The sequence below is a fragment of the Haemorhous mexicanus genome, chromosome 3, assembly GCF_027477595.1.
Source record: "Haemorhous mexicanus isolate bHaeMex1 chromosome 3, bHaeMex1.pri, whole genome shotgun sequence".
NCBI classification, from domain to species: Eukaryota; Metazoa; Chordata; class Aves; order Passeriformes; family Fringillidae; genus Haemorhous; species Haemorhous mexicanus.
The window spans coordinates 104,078,994-104,095,389 of record NC_082343.1 but is presented as its reverse complement, the minus strand read 5'-3'; the positions used below and the strand labels follow the sequence as shown (position 1 = coordinate 104,095,389).

Sequence of the window (16,396 nt, the reverse complement as noted above, 5' to 3'; positions counted from 1 at the left end):
CAGTTTTCCCTCTTTTGTCCTCCTTTCTCTGACTTCTTTTTTACTTACTGTCTTTTTAAAACTTTTTACTCTCAATGACCTCCCCAAAAATTATATATATACTCCACCCACTTCCACCTACCTCTCCTTTCCAAGAATTGGAATATTGAGCAATGAAACAACTAATACTAACACTTGGACACCACTAGGCTTTAAAATTATCTTTGTTAAAAAGATGAACAGGTTGCATTTTGAGACTGTTGCATACCTGTAGACACTATAACGGTATTGCAGCTGCACATATACCCATTTAATAAGATACATTGTTTTCTTTACCTTTAAACTTCATAGATTAAGTAAATACAGGAGCAAATTAAATATCTGATTTATTATAATAGTAAAAGCTTCTACATCAACTCCTGATTTGCTGGGAGTAGACTGTCCAAACTATGATTTAAGCCTTGTGTTTGCTCCCTGCCTTTGGTTACACACAACACTACTGAGGGTAATGCTGCTCATGCCACTCAGCAGCAAATTTCTTTAGGCTATCCCCATTCTCTTCACAAACAGGTTCACATGTTTTATGTGTATTTTTATTAGTTAATATGTTTTTAATTTTTTTACTTCCTCTCTCTTACTCTGTCCCATCATGGTGCAGTATCAATGAGCACTGACTGTACTCTTCATTTTCTGAGGCAAGTCAGACTAAACATGAGATTCAGTAGACATTAAAGAGAATAGTTAAGTAATAACAAACTTTAATTTAAAATACAGAAATTAAAGACAGGAACCTCATCTTGCATGGGAGCTGATACAGTTTGTTGCAGTGTCATCCAAACCTAGGCTGCAACTTCTCCAAACACAAAATGTGTGTTATCCAGCAGCATTTGCTTTTCACTTTCTTTCATATTACTCAAATTCTCATGCACTTTCCCATGGTATGTAACTGGTTTCCTATAGAATTCTTTCTTATAAAATTGTGACAGAATTCAAAGATATTAGTAATCAATACAACTCTAGATATCCACAATCAAAACTCTTCTGAAAAACTGTTAGATCAAAAACCGGCTAAACACCACAGGAGACCACTTCTTCAGAAATTATTGTAAAATTCAAGTTTAACTATTTAATCTAACTGTACCATATCAAAAACAAAGAAAGAAAAACAAAATGCCAAAAGTTAAGCAGTAATGACAGCAAGGCATTTCTTCATTTCAGTTCTGTTGCACGATAATTTCAGTGGCTATCCTGCTTCTTTCATGAGGAAAAACATTGAATCATGGAATAACAGAATGTTTTGCATTGGAAGCAACCTTTTAAGGTCATCTAGTCCAACCTCCCTGCCACGAGCAGGAATATCTCCAACTTCACCATGTCACTTACAGTACCATCCAACCTGACTTTGACTGTTTCCAGGGACATGCACCTACCATCTCTCTGGGCAATTTATGCTGGTGTTTCACCACGTCTATCAAAAAAAAAAAAAAACCTTCCTTATATCTAATCTTAATCTAAACTCTTCTTTTTAAAACTATTACTCCTTGTCCTATCACAACAGACCCTACTAACATTTCATGCATTGAACACTCCATCACCAAATCTGTACCTCTCCAATTAAGAGAGAAGGATGTTCTTCACTCATTGAAAATATTCTCTTGTGAAAGGTTAGGGATAGAGAAGTTTGCAAAATCAGGATGCAACTATGACAAAGAAAAACCACAGATGTAGTAAGAAAAAGGTTAAAATGCTATAGGAGATGCAATACTTTGTTTTCCCTGTTATTTTCCAGAGGTAGCACTATATGATCTATTATAAAATATACTATGGAATACATAGTATTCGTGTCCAAGATCCATACTATGAAAGTGAAAAGCATTTGGACGCTCAGAGTAGCAAGGAAAAGGAATATGACCACGTACCTCTCTGTGGTCACTCAAGCACACAAGCAAATCTGTAGCTCTTCATCTTCTTTACTAAATGAGGGTACAGGAAGGTAGTAATGATGAGTCATCTCAGCAGCCCCAAAGGCCAGTTTTCAGGTGCAATATCCAGCCAAATAAATAACAATTATCCCAGCACATCTGTTGCTTGTTATAAACTTTAATGCAGCAATAATGATATGATTATCCATGTTCTCCCAGTTAAACTTAACTCATAGATTTATATAAAAGTTTTCTCTTCACTCCTAAATTACCATAAAATGAAGTATGGCAGAGAAACACATGCTCCTTAAACAGTTTCATTTCAGACTTTTAAAAGCCCATTGCACTTAGACTTTTAGCTATATTTAAAGATGCCACATAACCACATGCTGGAAAATCTCAGCTCTGATTTCCTCTACTTAGGTGTGCTGTCAATTTGACCAGAGGTTTATATTCAATATTTACATTACCATTTGGTTTAAGTATCTTCATATTGAATTAATGTAGTTTTCTTCTGACAATAATGCAATTATGTGTATTTATGTGGTCTAATTTTATTAAAGATTTCAAGTACTTTCTAATTAATAATATACTCTTAGCAAAATGTGTGCAGCAGTGAATCCTAAAAACTGAGTTTATCAAATATTTATAGACTGATCCATAGTCAGCAATTGTTCTGAGCCCTCAGTCCTGAGAAGAATGTTTTTTACATTGTGTCTACTTAGTTCAAGAATGGCAGCAGCACTGCATAATGACACAGGCACTATCATTGGCTCTGAATCAGCTAAAAAACCCCAGAGTTTGGTTCACAGGAATCACCAGCACAAGCCCATTTCTAGGCTGCTTTCCTCTCTGTTAGTCCCTATTTTAGGCTTAATAAGCTGTTACATGGTTCAGGACAAGATTATTACCCCAGCTGTTCACTACTAGAATTTGCAATATCTCTTTTCAAAACTGAGGATTTAAAAAGCTCTGATCACTAAAAAGAAATACAAAATTACAAAAAGCAAACAATTGGTTTTTGTTGGTTTTTTCTCATGACATTTTATCGCATTTAGCATAAACAGGTCACAATAACTGTTCCTTCATCAGTATATTAAAAGGTTGAATGGATTTGAAATATATTATCTTAAAAATTATGGCATAACTCTTCCAGGCATTAAAGTCAATATTTCAAGCATGAATATTGAATGAATATTTCATTGCATGAAATGAATGAATATTTCATTGTATGAAATACTGACTCCTTTTTGTTTTAAACAATACCTCAGTACATATAACACATTAATAAAACCAACCAAACAGAACACCCCACAAACCAAACTTTGTTGCAAGTGTTAAAGGAAGATAGGGGATTTGTTGTTGCATTGTCTCAGACCAGTTCTCCATAATATTTCCAAGGAGGCAAAAAATTCTTTGAAACTAAGGTCTCATTACACACACATTATGGAAAAAAAAAAAAACATTAAAATTGATTTTTGGATGTGCAGTGTCTAATTTACAGGCTTGACTAATCTGCATTTTAAGAAACTAACTGATTGTTTTACTGGTTAGCGCAAATGTTATTGATCCGCTTTCTTGCTGAATTAATAGCACCATGATAGGACACCTCGCTTTCTCAGCTTTCCCAATGTTTTCCTGAAAAGAGGCCCATTACATGGCAGGGGGTAAAGGACAGGCCTTGATAACACTGTTTGTACATTTCTTTGATGTCCACAGGCATCATCCTCGACAACTGACCACCAGAGAAAAAAGAGTACTCTCAGGCTGCTGGAAATCCCAGCCATTCTTCTCACCACCTTTTGATATCCCAAGGCTTCTATACCCTGACCTCTGCACTCTGACATCCTTATTTGAAGGATGGTCAGAAATGTCAAAAAATTGTTTCCAAATTTAGCCAATAAACTAAGGATTTATTTTGCTTTTCATAATTGCTTTGTATCCTAACGTATCTGTGGGAACACCAAAGATTTTAGTAAAGGAGTAGAAGGAAAAGTGTCAACAAGAAAAAAAAAACCTTTGATTTTCTGGTTTTGAAACCACTCTCAAACATCTGCCTTCCAAAAGCCAACCACTCTGTCTAAAGTGCCTTGACATTGTCATCATCATGCCTTGATTGTGCACATGTACCCAGAGTATTTCTACCTAGCCAGTGTCAAACAGATTTCTACTTCTAACATGCAGATGTTGCTTGCAGACATCACTCAATAAACATACACATTTTAAATGGTGTGCATGCTGCACGTTAAGGACTGACATGAATTTCTATCCATTCATATTTTAAAAAGAAATGTGATTTTAACATTTTTTCAAACTGTTTTGCTGTCTACAAACCTGTGTGATTGATAATTGGATCAGTTTTCCTCTGTTTTGCAGAATATTTACAGAATAATTTTCCACAAGATTACCAGAGATTATCATGGGTGCTTTTAGACAATTTCATTTTTCACCTTTCTGAGGGACTAAAATTGAACAAAATGGTCAAACAGAAATAATGCACATCCAACTAAAACACCAAAACACTGGAAGTCAGGCAAACACCTAGAGAAACACCCTTCTCTCCTTTATTATTTTGGGAGGTCCCGCTGAAAACCCACTCCAAATATTAAGTGAAACTACATATACAAGTAAAACCTCTTAACAAGACCAACCTACTGACGATCCATATGTATGCACAAATCTGGAGTTTAGCCAAACTAGTATCTATATTCAATTTCTAGTGCTTTGAGAACAGTTTTTTGTAATACAGTGCAAAAATATTATCCTGCCATGAAGTTCTTTAGCTTGAAATGAGGACAAAGTCTGGTCAAAAATGTGATGGATTTCACAGTATACAAGCTTCTAAACTATCTTTAGTTTAATAAACTATGCCCAAATAATAAATTGTTTTCATTGATTTTTTTTCAAACTGCTATCAATACCACTTTTTTCTACACTGAAATATTCCTCCTAATTTAAAAGTCAATGATGTACCAGTGTTAATGCAACAGATATAGAATAACAGATAAATGTTAACATTTTAAAAACCAAACTATTCATCATTTATTATGCAAACACTGGGATTTATAATGCTTGTTTTAAAGCCAGCTCTAAATCACCTAATATTATCTACTCAGCTCAGCCAATGTTTATTTATTTTAATGTCTGCCAGAAAAGAGTGAAACTGAATTCACAAAAGGAACTGTATGGGATTCAAAGAGCCAAGAATCTTGAGATCTTTAAAAACTCTATTTTCTGTATTAGTTTACTACCATAAAAAATAGGGCATAAACCAACAAGAAAAAAAAGTAGCAAAGAGAGGAAGAAAAAGGTGATTTTAACAAGTTTTAGAATTCATAAAGTTCTCTGACAATATGCTGATGATAGCCACATAAGGGCTGTTCTAATTGATCTTTCTGATTTTGTTGGGTTTTGAATTAAACCAGACTCCAAGGATTTCTGTTCAGTGATAGATCCTGATGGTTTATTTTCACTGTTTAATCTCATTATTTTTAAAATAAATTGCATGTGTTTAAACAGAACAGGAGCCCAGATTCTGAATCAGTACAGAGCCCTCAGAGCAGCTCTGGCAAGAATGTAAAACAGATAAAGTTAAAACGGGGGAAAAAACCTAATGAACCCCAAGTCTATAAATATTTTCATTTAGCTGAATCCTGACCATGGCTAACACAAACTACCTGTGAACAGGCAACATATATACAAACCTAAGGTCATACCTATATAGCAAGAGGAAAATACTGAAAAATAAGTGACATAAATTAAATGCACACAAGGCCATCAACAAATCTTCCAGTTCTGGCAGTGCCCACTGAAGATTACAATCTATTTTATAGAGGCTCATTACTGCTCTGATGTTGGAAATTATTGCCTGGCCAGTTTTACACACATTGTTTTCCTTGTGAGCAATCTCGGACCCTTTTTAGTAAAAAAAAGTTAACATTTTTAGTGTTAACTTACTGTTAAGTTTAACTTACTGTTAAGTTTAACTTACTAAGTTTAACTTACTGTTATAGTAATAGATCTTCAGCAGCCCTATTCAATTCAAGAGGAATGGGTTAGGAGCCATGCACAGGAGCAGCTCAGCTGGCACAGTCACCTCTGTGGCAGAAGTGCAGTAAGGAGTTATCAGGGGCAGGAACTATCTCAGCCAGCACAGTTGCAGTCAGAAGAGGATATGTGAATAAAGTCTTACTAAAACACACTAGCTTTTCATGTGCTTGTATTATACACAGCCCTGAGTGCTGGCAAATTCTGTGGCTGCAGCTACACTTAAGTCTGATGTAGGTAGAAGATACAAGGAATAGATTATTCCTTTGAAGTCCTGCTGTTTGTCAGACTATTCTTTCTCCATGGTGACATCATCTTTAGAAGTTTCCAGACTCTTACCACATAACCTAAAAAATACAACTGTGAAAGAAATTTCTAATTGGATGTATCAAAAATTGCACCGTAAAAAGAAAACTTCATTTCATCCTTGACCCACAGAAGCACACAATGAAAAACAAACAAACCTCAGAAAGTTTTCCCTATAGATTAAGATCTCATTTGCAAGGTTTAAAGGGATCATTCCAACTGAGTAAGATTTAGCTTGAATTCAAGACAGCCTTTTGTCTTTAGAAAGTGAGCACAATGCCAAAGAAACCAAATTACATGCAAAAGCAATGCCACCTAGCAGTGAAAATACAGTGAAGCAGCATAGCTAATTCAAAATGGGAATAGCCTTCATCCATAAAGCTTTGTTTTCTTGCTGCCATCCTATACACCATGACTTCCCACCCAGACTGACCTGTCAGCATGACCTTACACCTCTACTGCCACAAGCATCTGGTCCAGGAAGAGATGCCAGGCCTTTATGTCCAAGGCTGGAGAATCGCCTGCATTCACACTGCAGGACCGTGTTCACATCACCTGATGCTGGGCCAAAGTGTCTCTGAGCCTCAGCTGTGCCTCCATGGCCCTGAAGTAAGTATTTCTGTGTGGTCTTTCCCCCAGTCAGTTTAATTTCATTATTATGCAGGCTGTATGGAAGCATTTATCAGAGCAGCATTTTTTGGCATGGAACTAAAAGCTTGTGATACATGAACGGGGAGGTTGCCTCACATTACACACAGGATGCAAGACCTACTTCAATAGTATTGGAAAATCACATGGGATTAGGAGAGTCATAGGTAATTGTGTCATCCACTTTGCCGAGTGGGAGCAGCCTTTGAAATAAATTAGCTCCAGAACAATGCTTAAGTTTTGCCTCAGAGGGAAATCACTGGATTTCCGTTAAAGAGAACCCAAGAGAGAACACAATTCACACAAGTGAACATTGTCAGTGGGCTGAAACCTGGGAATGAACTCAAGCCAAGTCACCTTCCCCCCTTGCTGCACTCTTTTTCACACCAACTGATACTCCCAACTGGATCCCTCAGCAGCCTTTGGCTTTCCTTTCTGCATATGAAATGCTGGCTGCATAAGAGAAATTAAAAAAAAAATAAAAAAAAAAAAAAAAAAAAAAAAATAGCATCAGAACATAATGGGAAAATGAATTGAATAAAAGAAAAAAAGACATACACACAAGGAAAGACATACTAAAATCTAGAGAAGACTATCCACATTCACTGCCAGATGTTGGTATTTGAACTGAAAAATGTAACCTGACCTTTGGAGATTGTAGGGATCCTTTATGGTACAGTAATAATTAAATGCTAGAAATGCATAGGTATAATGAAGCATACAAAACATGTGTGAATTAAGCTATAGAAATATATGGCAGGAGCATATCAGAAAAAAGGAAGTGGAGGAGCAAAGATAGGTCTATTAAGGACGAGTGGGTCCATTAACCAAAGAAATTCATTAACACAGCTATCTGAGCTGCTATGAGTAAGACTAGTCTTTGTATCAGCAAACCCAATGTCTGCTTAATAATCCCAAGGAAAATACAGTATTTCCCTTTTATTCTGTTCATCAGTACTAAGCACATCTCCCCAGAAAACAGCAACACTACCTGATTTTCTAGTTGTTCCTCCTATTCTGTCTCTGAACAGGAGCTTTTTTCCCTTCTGTATTAAACTTCCCCATGTCACAGTTGAACTGGAAGATGTAGGATTGTCAGTGTACAGATTGCTTGTAGACCAGTACATTAAATTAATGGCTTGCCAAAAATGCCCACTTCCACCTTCCCAGCCCTCTAAAAGAAAATAAGACTGATTAGGTTTGATGGATGGGGAAGTAAATGGCAGAAGAATTAAAGATATGTTGAGCACGAAGCTGGAAACACAGCTTGCAAGATAGAAGTGGTTTAGTGCAAAGTAACTGAAGGTCTCCTTGTTTCTTAAGGCCTCAAAGACAACAGCTTTTAGCCATGAGTAGCTATGATGGAGCAGCTGAAGAGGCACGGATGCACTTGGGCCAGGGTAATTTACATAAGTAAAAACACATGTTGTCTGTCTAGGCTGTGAACTGTTGTTTATGCACAAATTACAAAAAAAACCAGTGTATAGACCAAGTTGAGGCCACATGAACATACAGGTAATAATGTTCATCAGTGGGCTAGTGTAGGCAAAAAGGAGACACTCTAAAAACTTGGAGTTGCTATAATTCTGATTTCATGCCTTTCTTAATTTTCTTGCTGCCTTAGGCATGTAGAAAAAGACAGGTTGTCTTCTCTAAGTTACAATACTGTGAAATTCCCAGATGATACTTCAAAGATCCTCAAGACAGTTACATAACTTCTATTTCATACAGAACAAAAGTCACTGTCATTTTGAAGACAAACATCTCTTGAAGATTCTTGTAAGATCACATATTTTTCTAAGATGACATAATGAAGGCTCAAATAGTTATAGTACATGGGGTGTCATCAGACTGGCAGCCAGTCCACTGCAGGGTTCAACAGGGCTCAATTTTAGGGCCAGTGTTATTTAACATTTGTATAAAATATCCGGACACAGGAGTAAGTTTGCTGAAAAACACAGGAGGAGCTGTGGAGTCAGTTGAGGGTCAAGAGGCCTAATATAGAGAGACACCTGCAGAAATTAGGGAGCAGTGCAATCACCAACCAAAGGAAATTTAACAAGAGCAAGTGCTGGATTCTCCATCTAGGATAGGCAGTCCTGGTTAAACATAAACTGGGCTGGAGAACAGCCTCACAGAAAGAGATCTGAGGGTTTGGATCAATGGAAATGTGAATCTGAGTGTGCTCTGGCAGCCACAAGGGCCAACCATGTCCTACGAGCCCTAGGAAGCCTGTTGAGGGCAGTGATTGTCTCTGGGCACTGCATTACTGCAGCCCCACCTCCAATGCTGTGTGCAATTTTGGGTGCCTCAACTTAGGAAGGACATCAAACTACTAGAGTCTAAAACTAGTCCAGAGGAGGGTGACAAGATGGTGTCAAAGGCAAGACTTTAGGGGAGTGGCTGAAGGAATGGAATGAAGCTGAACCAGGGAAAGACAGCATCATGTCGGACATTAGGAAAAAGCTTCTGACTGAGAGGATGGTTGGACACTGGCACAGGGTCACAGCACCAAGCCTGACAGAGTTTAAGGAGTGTCTGGATGACACCCTTAGTTATTGGATGACACCCTTAGTTATGTGGTTTAGTTTTAGGTTGTCCTGTAAGGAGCAGGGAGTTGGACCTGATGATCTGTGTGAGTGTCTTCCAAATTGAGATATCCTAAGATTCCGTTTTTACTATACATCTTTTCTGTGATGTTAATAAACTCTCTACAAATAATTTTTCATTTTTATCTACTGCATAATTATATAAATACGCCATCAACATAATTACAGATTGCTTTTAGTACATGAAGTACTGCTGTGATGTTTAACTAGAAAAAAGGTATTTTCTTCATGTAACACTTGATCACTATTTATATTTTACAACATTTTTCCTACAGTATACAATGTAGGCAAATAGCAATTTTCTTTTACTGTTTCTTCAGAGATACAACACTGCCAATGTTACTTCTTAGACTTTCTTTATTCTTCACATAAATATTTAAGCATGAAAGGCAGGACATGGATAATGGCAAATGAAGGCAAACCGAAAACAAACCAACAATCTTTGGAATCCTTAAGTATAATTATAAAGGTACAGCTACAAATATCTCTAAAATGAGCATTAGGGATACATTTGAGTTTCCTACATAAATGATAGTATTTCCTGCCACAATAAAAGAAGTTTTCAAGATTTAGTCAAATTTCCCGATGGACTGAATCATGAACCATAGTCTGCATGGGAAAAAAAGCAAAGAAATATTCAGCTGCAGTTCACTGTTGCAAGTGAAGCAACACTTTCCCTGAGCACATGTGGAATATACAAATGCAGGTACTTGTGAAAGTAGGTATGTTTTTGTGAAAGCAGGCATGTTTTCATGTAGATTTTGGTTGGTTGTAGTTCCACTAGCCTTTTATGCTCCTCATATAGCTTTTATTCACATGAAATAAATCTCTGGCTCTGCCTGATCTCAGCTGATAGTAAGTAAATTCTTTATTTTGTATGAAGGTGAAAAAAAGGAGTGAGAGACCACTTATCATTCACCTTTAGGCTTTGTATTCATTAGAAAAACCACAATCAATAAGAACCAAAGGCACTTTTCGCCTAAAGATAACTATGTCCAGCATCACTAGAGGGTCTGGAAGTCTCACAGGCTTTGATTTATTAGTAAGAATTGCCTTTTAATGTTTACAACTTCCTAATCAAAATGTCACTTAACTCTACTGCCCTCCTTTTATTTTGTTAAACAAAACTATACTGTTTTTCTGATGGTTGCTTTTACAGTGTGCAAGTTCCATAAGCTTCAAATGCATAAAAATTATAAATGTCTTACTTTGCCACTTTTCACATTTTATACAGCAGTATCTTCTGGGTTTTGTTTTATTAAAAGAGAAACTATGAAAGCCAGTAATTTTTTATACAGAGTACATTCTTTTGGTTTAACAAGGAAAAACAGAATTCAAACCATTGTTTTTAACTTGCTATTTCACATTAGAAAACTCTTTCCTTAACTTTGGGCATATTATGCATAGTTTTATTGAATAACACAAAATCTCATCTGAGAGATTCAGAGCTATTGTATCCAAAGACAGACTACCCTTACAAGGAATTTAAATACAGACACAAACAGACAATAGACTTGGGGCATAGGTGAGAAGAAAAACCATATATTCCAAATACCAAGGAATACAGACACTTTCAACAGAAAATAAAAACATTGTGACTAAGAGATATCCACAACACAAAGATTATCACAGCCTGAATGAAATTCCATCCCCAAATCATTCCTTTCTAGGCTTGTGCTTATTACATCTTCTGTCAGGAGCTAATCTCATGTGACAGGCCTGATCCAAAGCTATTTGAAGTCTATGGAATGTCTCTTCCTGACTTCAGGAAGCTTTGCATCCAGCCCTTATAAACTTCAATACAATTAATGGAAAGATGTTTTAAGAGAACAATAGCTAACTATTGTCTAAGTAGAAAAGAATGTTAGCTTCAAATGAAATTTACCTGCAATGGTAGATTTGCATTTGGGTTCTTTTATTACTGTTCCTTTATGCATTTAACACAGCTAAAACTTTCCAACGTGAGAACATGCCATTTCTTTTACAGAAGTCACAGAAAATCAAAACAGTAGTCAAAATCAAAAAGAAAAGTAAAAATAAAAATGTTTTCTACATGGTACATTTAGGTTTTCTAAGGAAACAAAAGATCACGTTTAAGGCCTCAATTAATTAAATATTTTCTTAAACAGCTGTACATTGAGGAAAAAACAGAAGAAGAGGTTTCAAAAATGCATCAGTTGTTCCTGAAGTTAGAAAATCAAAAGATAGAATTTAAAAAAAATTTAAAAACTCACCAAACAAAGCCAAACTAGTTGTATAAGCAAGGGGGTGGGCTGACAGGAAAGCAAGTTATTTCATTTTACTTTTATTATAAAAATCCTGATTGTCTACAAACTTAAGTAAATTTCAAAGCCAGAGGTGATAACTACCACACCAGACATGGTGAGCAATGTAAGACTCTTATTTATATTTTGAAAACAATAATATAAATTAAATAAGCCCTGAAAGAGCAATTAAGATCATTGTAAAAACTGGTAGAAGTCCCATTGCTGTGATGTGGCTTTTCTCTCATTTATAAGAAAAATGAGGCAATGTAGGCCAGTACAGACCCTGATGTTGATCTGATGTGCACTTATAGCAGTGAATTTACACTGACAAAAAAGTAAATCAAACTCAGCTCTACCACCTCCAAGTTCCCAATGCACCAGAGAGAGGTGGCTCCAATTTCCTCCCTCAAACAACAAATCAACTCACTAGAGCTATTTTAGTTACCTAACGTTGAGATGAAAACACAGAAACTTCCAATTAAGCACAAATATTCCAGAATATCCAGCTTCCGAGAATGATTCTGTGTTTTACAGAAAAAAATCCCAACAAAACAAAACCAAAACAAACAAAAAACCAACCAAACAAAACAAAACCCAACATTAGGTCCTCAAGACTCTCATTCATGAGACATACAAACCACTGTTAATCTTCTCTGTTCCTGGTTCTACATGTTTAACAACAAACACTGACACTATAACTTTTATTAATTAATAATTTCAGAAGGGTCTATGAAATATTAGATCAAAACCAATGTAGCCCATATCTCCAAAAGTAAAGTAAATGAGACAAAGCACAAGAAAAAAGCAAACATCAATTTCTGCCATGTAGAGATGCTATAGTTTCTGTCTCCTTCATTTAAGATCCCAGTATCGACAAGTAAAAATAAACATTTCACTTTATAAATACACCTAACCAAACTGCTGATTTTTTAGTCTGAGCGGATGAAAACACAAATTTATACATTTCAGGCAAGTATAAAATTGTGGTTTGATTTTTTCCTAAATGAAATTAAACAGTATTTCTCAGGTCAAACACCATACCTTGTTTTGGTATCACAAATATTTTCTTAAAATAACTGCCAAACAGCCCATTTCGTTTGACTTTAAAAGCACATTTATTTTGGGAATCTTGTCTTTTTTCCTTGCTGTTGCTATTAACTGCATTTTTGATCTGAAATGTTGTCCTAAAATGAAAAATCAAACTTTCAGGTAAAAAAAAAAGTCAAAACAATATGCAGACTTTAACTTTGCTTCTTTTTTTTCTCCTCTTAGGATATGCACAAAGTAATGAATTGTTTTATTCACTCCAAAACTATATTTTGGGTAAATAAACTATTTCCATCCCTTGCTAAGTCACATTTATCCATGTATCAGTTATACCTCATTCCCTCCTCTTCCCACACAGGCAGCTGGACACGAGCTGCCCGCAGCTCAGCACTGCTGGCTGCTGTCCCGATCCCCCCGGACCTGCCCTGCTCCCCTCTCACTCCGCTCCTGCTGCTGCTGCTGGGACTAACACTTCCCTAACCTCCAGCAGCCCTGGGCTTCCACTTACCCCCCTGCCGTCTCGGAGCATTCCCAGGTGCTGATAAGCTTTTCTCTCTATTGTTGCTGCTGCTTCCCCTTATTTTGGCAGAAGCTACAGCTTTGCAAGTTGCATGGCTCTTACCTCTCAGACCCTCTTTGTTGCTCTGTGACCACGCTGGAAGCAGGGAGTGATGGATATTAGGGAAGCATCAGCCTCCCCTCGCTGTTTAGCAGCGTGCTCTGCAAAGAAAGATACAGATGCTGCTCCTTCCTCCTCCTCCTCCCCCCTCGCTGTCCCAGCTTCCTCCTCCCTCCTCCTTATCCACAGAGAGCTCCAACTCTCTCTGCGCTCCCACACAATGAGCTACCTCTCAGCACCAGCTACCTAAGGTCAAGAATACAACCCCTCACCCTTCCCCCGCCTTTTGCTCCCCGCCCAGGCATCCTCACCCCTGCTTCCCACGAAATATGGTATCTTCCCAACCAGACGTGCCTCAGTCGGCTCGGGGATCTAAAGTGCAGACAATTTCACCAGCCCCGGGGAAAAAGGAGTTAGAAAATGCACAGGGAAGATCAGGGATATAAAGGGAAAGTGGAAGCCTTTTGGGGAAATTGGAAACTTTGGGGGTTTATCTGTGTGTTTAAAAAAGAAACCAAAAACCTCAAGTCACAGTAGCCAAAGCCTGCCACTTGGAGATTAGTTTAAGAGATCTATACAGATAAAGAAAAGTGCCCTGGATAGCTAGTTATCTCCCAAATCCAGTTTACCTATTGTTTATGCTCTTTGTTTCTCAAGCTTCATTCTAAATAGCTTTTTTGTAAAGAAACTTTTCCCCTGCAAAGCCAGACTTAAATACCAGCATACTCTTATGATGCAATGGAGAATGAAAGGGAAAAAGTAATCAGTAATATTTTTTAAGATTATGAGCTATGAAATAACCCCTTTAAAATCACAGAAAACACCAGAACAAGTCCTCTGACTTGTCAGCTTGAATGACAAATGTGTTCAAGGGGTCTTTTTTCACTTTGAGCAGTTATGGTGATTAGGAGCTCTTTCAGGCGATCAGTACATGGCTCCCAAAAGTCGCATATCTAACCAGAATATTTTTCTTAAGGACCTAATTTTAGACACATGACAAAACAGTCCTTATAAAGTGTTTATGTTTGTTACAGAGACTGTGGAGAGAGGTAAGTGATGCTGAAGACTTCTAAAAGATCTTGACTACTTAAGGTTACACACTTTATTTAGGTGGACAGGGTCTCCCTCTGGAGGTCTCGAGATGCTTCTGGCTCTCGCCAGTGACGTATGGCCACCAAACTATACCACTCCTAATCTGTACTAAGTCAGATGTTGTGTTTTAAGAACAGATAAACTTCAAAAATAAAAAACATTAAAACAAGGAGAATCATATTTTTAACTATTTTGGTGCTAAAATATCTCTATAAAATCATCTATGTGCTTTTCTAAAACACTCCAGAGATGTCACATTTGTCAGCACAACTTCTGAAGGTCAGAACTTCTTTCTAAGGCAAAGGAAGCTTTAGAACGGACAGATGACTTGGAAGTAACATATCACCAGGACCAGAGGTTTTTTACACAAAATACAAAACTGCTGAACTACCAGCTATAAAATTAAGACCTATACCTTAAACCAACTTCAGTCATAGAAGAATGCTATATAAGAGTGGATCACCAATGGCTGACTGATGAGGTGAACACAGCTTTAATGAAGCTTGATACCTTGTTCAGCACAGAACACTGAAGTGACAGAAAACTATCCAGGATACACAAATACAGACAGTGAAATTTTGCAGGCCTATCTCACAACAAGGGATTATTGAAAGGCCGGGTTCAATTAAGTAGTAATAAATGAAAAACAATGGATGTCCAAGAAAATATCTGTCTTGTGGCTCTAACAAGCCACAGTGGCACCCAGCACCAAGATGCTGACAGTATGGGTACTCTACAGAGATTTGGAGATCAGTGGAAGAACAAAAGCACCTAGCCAGAAGAGTCACCTATCCAGACAGTGGGAGAAGAATGGTCAGGGAACTAAAACTGGGTCCAACTCTGCTGAGTCTCTCCAGTGCAGGAGCATACCAGGGGCAATAGACATGCCGTGGCATGAAGTGCAGTCCTTTTCCCTTGCAGCAGACAGCTTGCTCTCTTTGAACCGTTTTTGCCACTCCTTCAGCCAACAGCAGCAGCCACAGAGCCAGGCAATCCCAAACATACTTTCTCCTTAATATCTGCTTTTGTCCAAATTCAGGGAAGTAACTTGGCACAGAGAGATGGGAGGGATGTTGCTCCCAAAGCCACACTTCACAATACTACCCTTTGATGCTTTTTTCCCTGCCCTGGCTGCAACTGCCAACTATGTGCAGCCAGGGCAGGGAAATATATAATAATGGTCTCCTACCCACTTGGTAAAAAGAGGGGTTGGAGCACCACAGTTAGTTTTCTCTAAACAGCTCAATGCTCACCAGTTGGCAAAAAGGCACACACAATGTTTTAGGAAAAGAAGAGAGAGTAAAGAAGAAAACATCAGTTTGACATTGCATTAAGTCTACATTTAAGATTTCTTGTACCCTGAGTAGGTATCTGATCATGGGGATCATGGGTGGCCTCTTGAAAGGGACCACTGGCTGTGTCTAAACCAATCTCACAGTCAAATACAAGTCAGCTATGCAGTGAGGTTACTTAGGGCTTTATCTAGTTGTATCTTGGAAACTTCCAAGGATGAAGACTACACAATATTTCTAGACCATCTGATCCACACCTTTATTGTTCTCATGCTGAGGAAAAAATTTCCTTTCCCCCCTCCTTTTTTTTTCCCTTTCAGATTACCGTGTTATTCCTTTCAAATGTCACATTTGAAAAGGCTACAGCAGAACAGAAAAGCAACATACAAGAGTGACTAGAGATTTTAAATAACTTCCACACAAAACAGATTACATAGGTTAAGAGTCTTCAAACTGGAAAACTGGTAACTGAGCTGATAAATATCTGTTGAGATATTTAGTTGAGAATAATATGGAAAAAGCGCACTGAAAAGAAATTCTTCCAGTTTTCCATAACACAGGAATTGCA

The 16,396-nt window shown here is 37.4% G+C and overlaps 1 protein-coding gene across 3 annotated transcripts in view; it reads right to left on the bottom strand.

The window, feature by feature from the left end:
• GREB1 (growth regulating estrogen receptor binding 1) overlaps nucleotides 1-13,583 on the bottom strand; it is an 87,844-nt gene extending 74,261 nt beyond the window's left edge. For all 3 annotated transcript variants that reach the window (XR_009485969.1, XM_059842888.1, XM_059842889.1), the window contains exon 1: nucleotides 13,448-13,583. The gene's annotated coding sequence lies outside the window, so the exon portion shown is untranslated. The remainder of the gene's footprint in view (nucleotides 1-13,447) is intronic.
• Nucleotides 13,584-16,396: the final 2,813 nt, after the last annotated feature.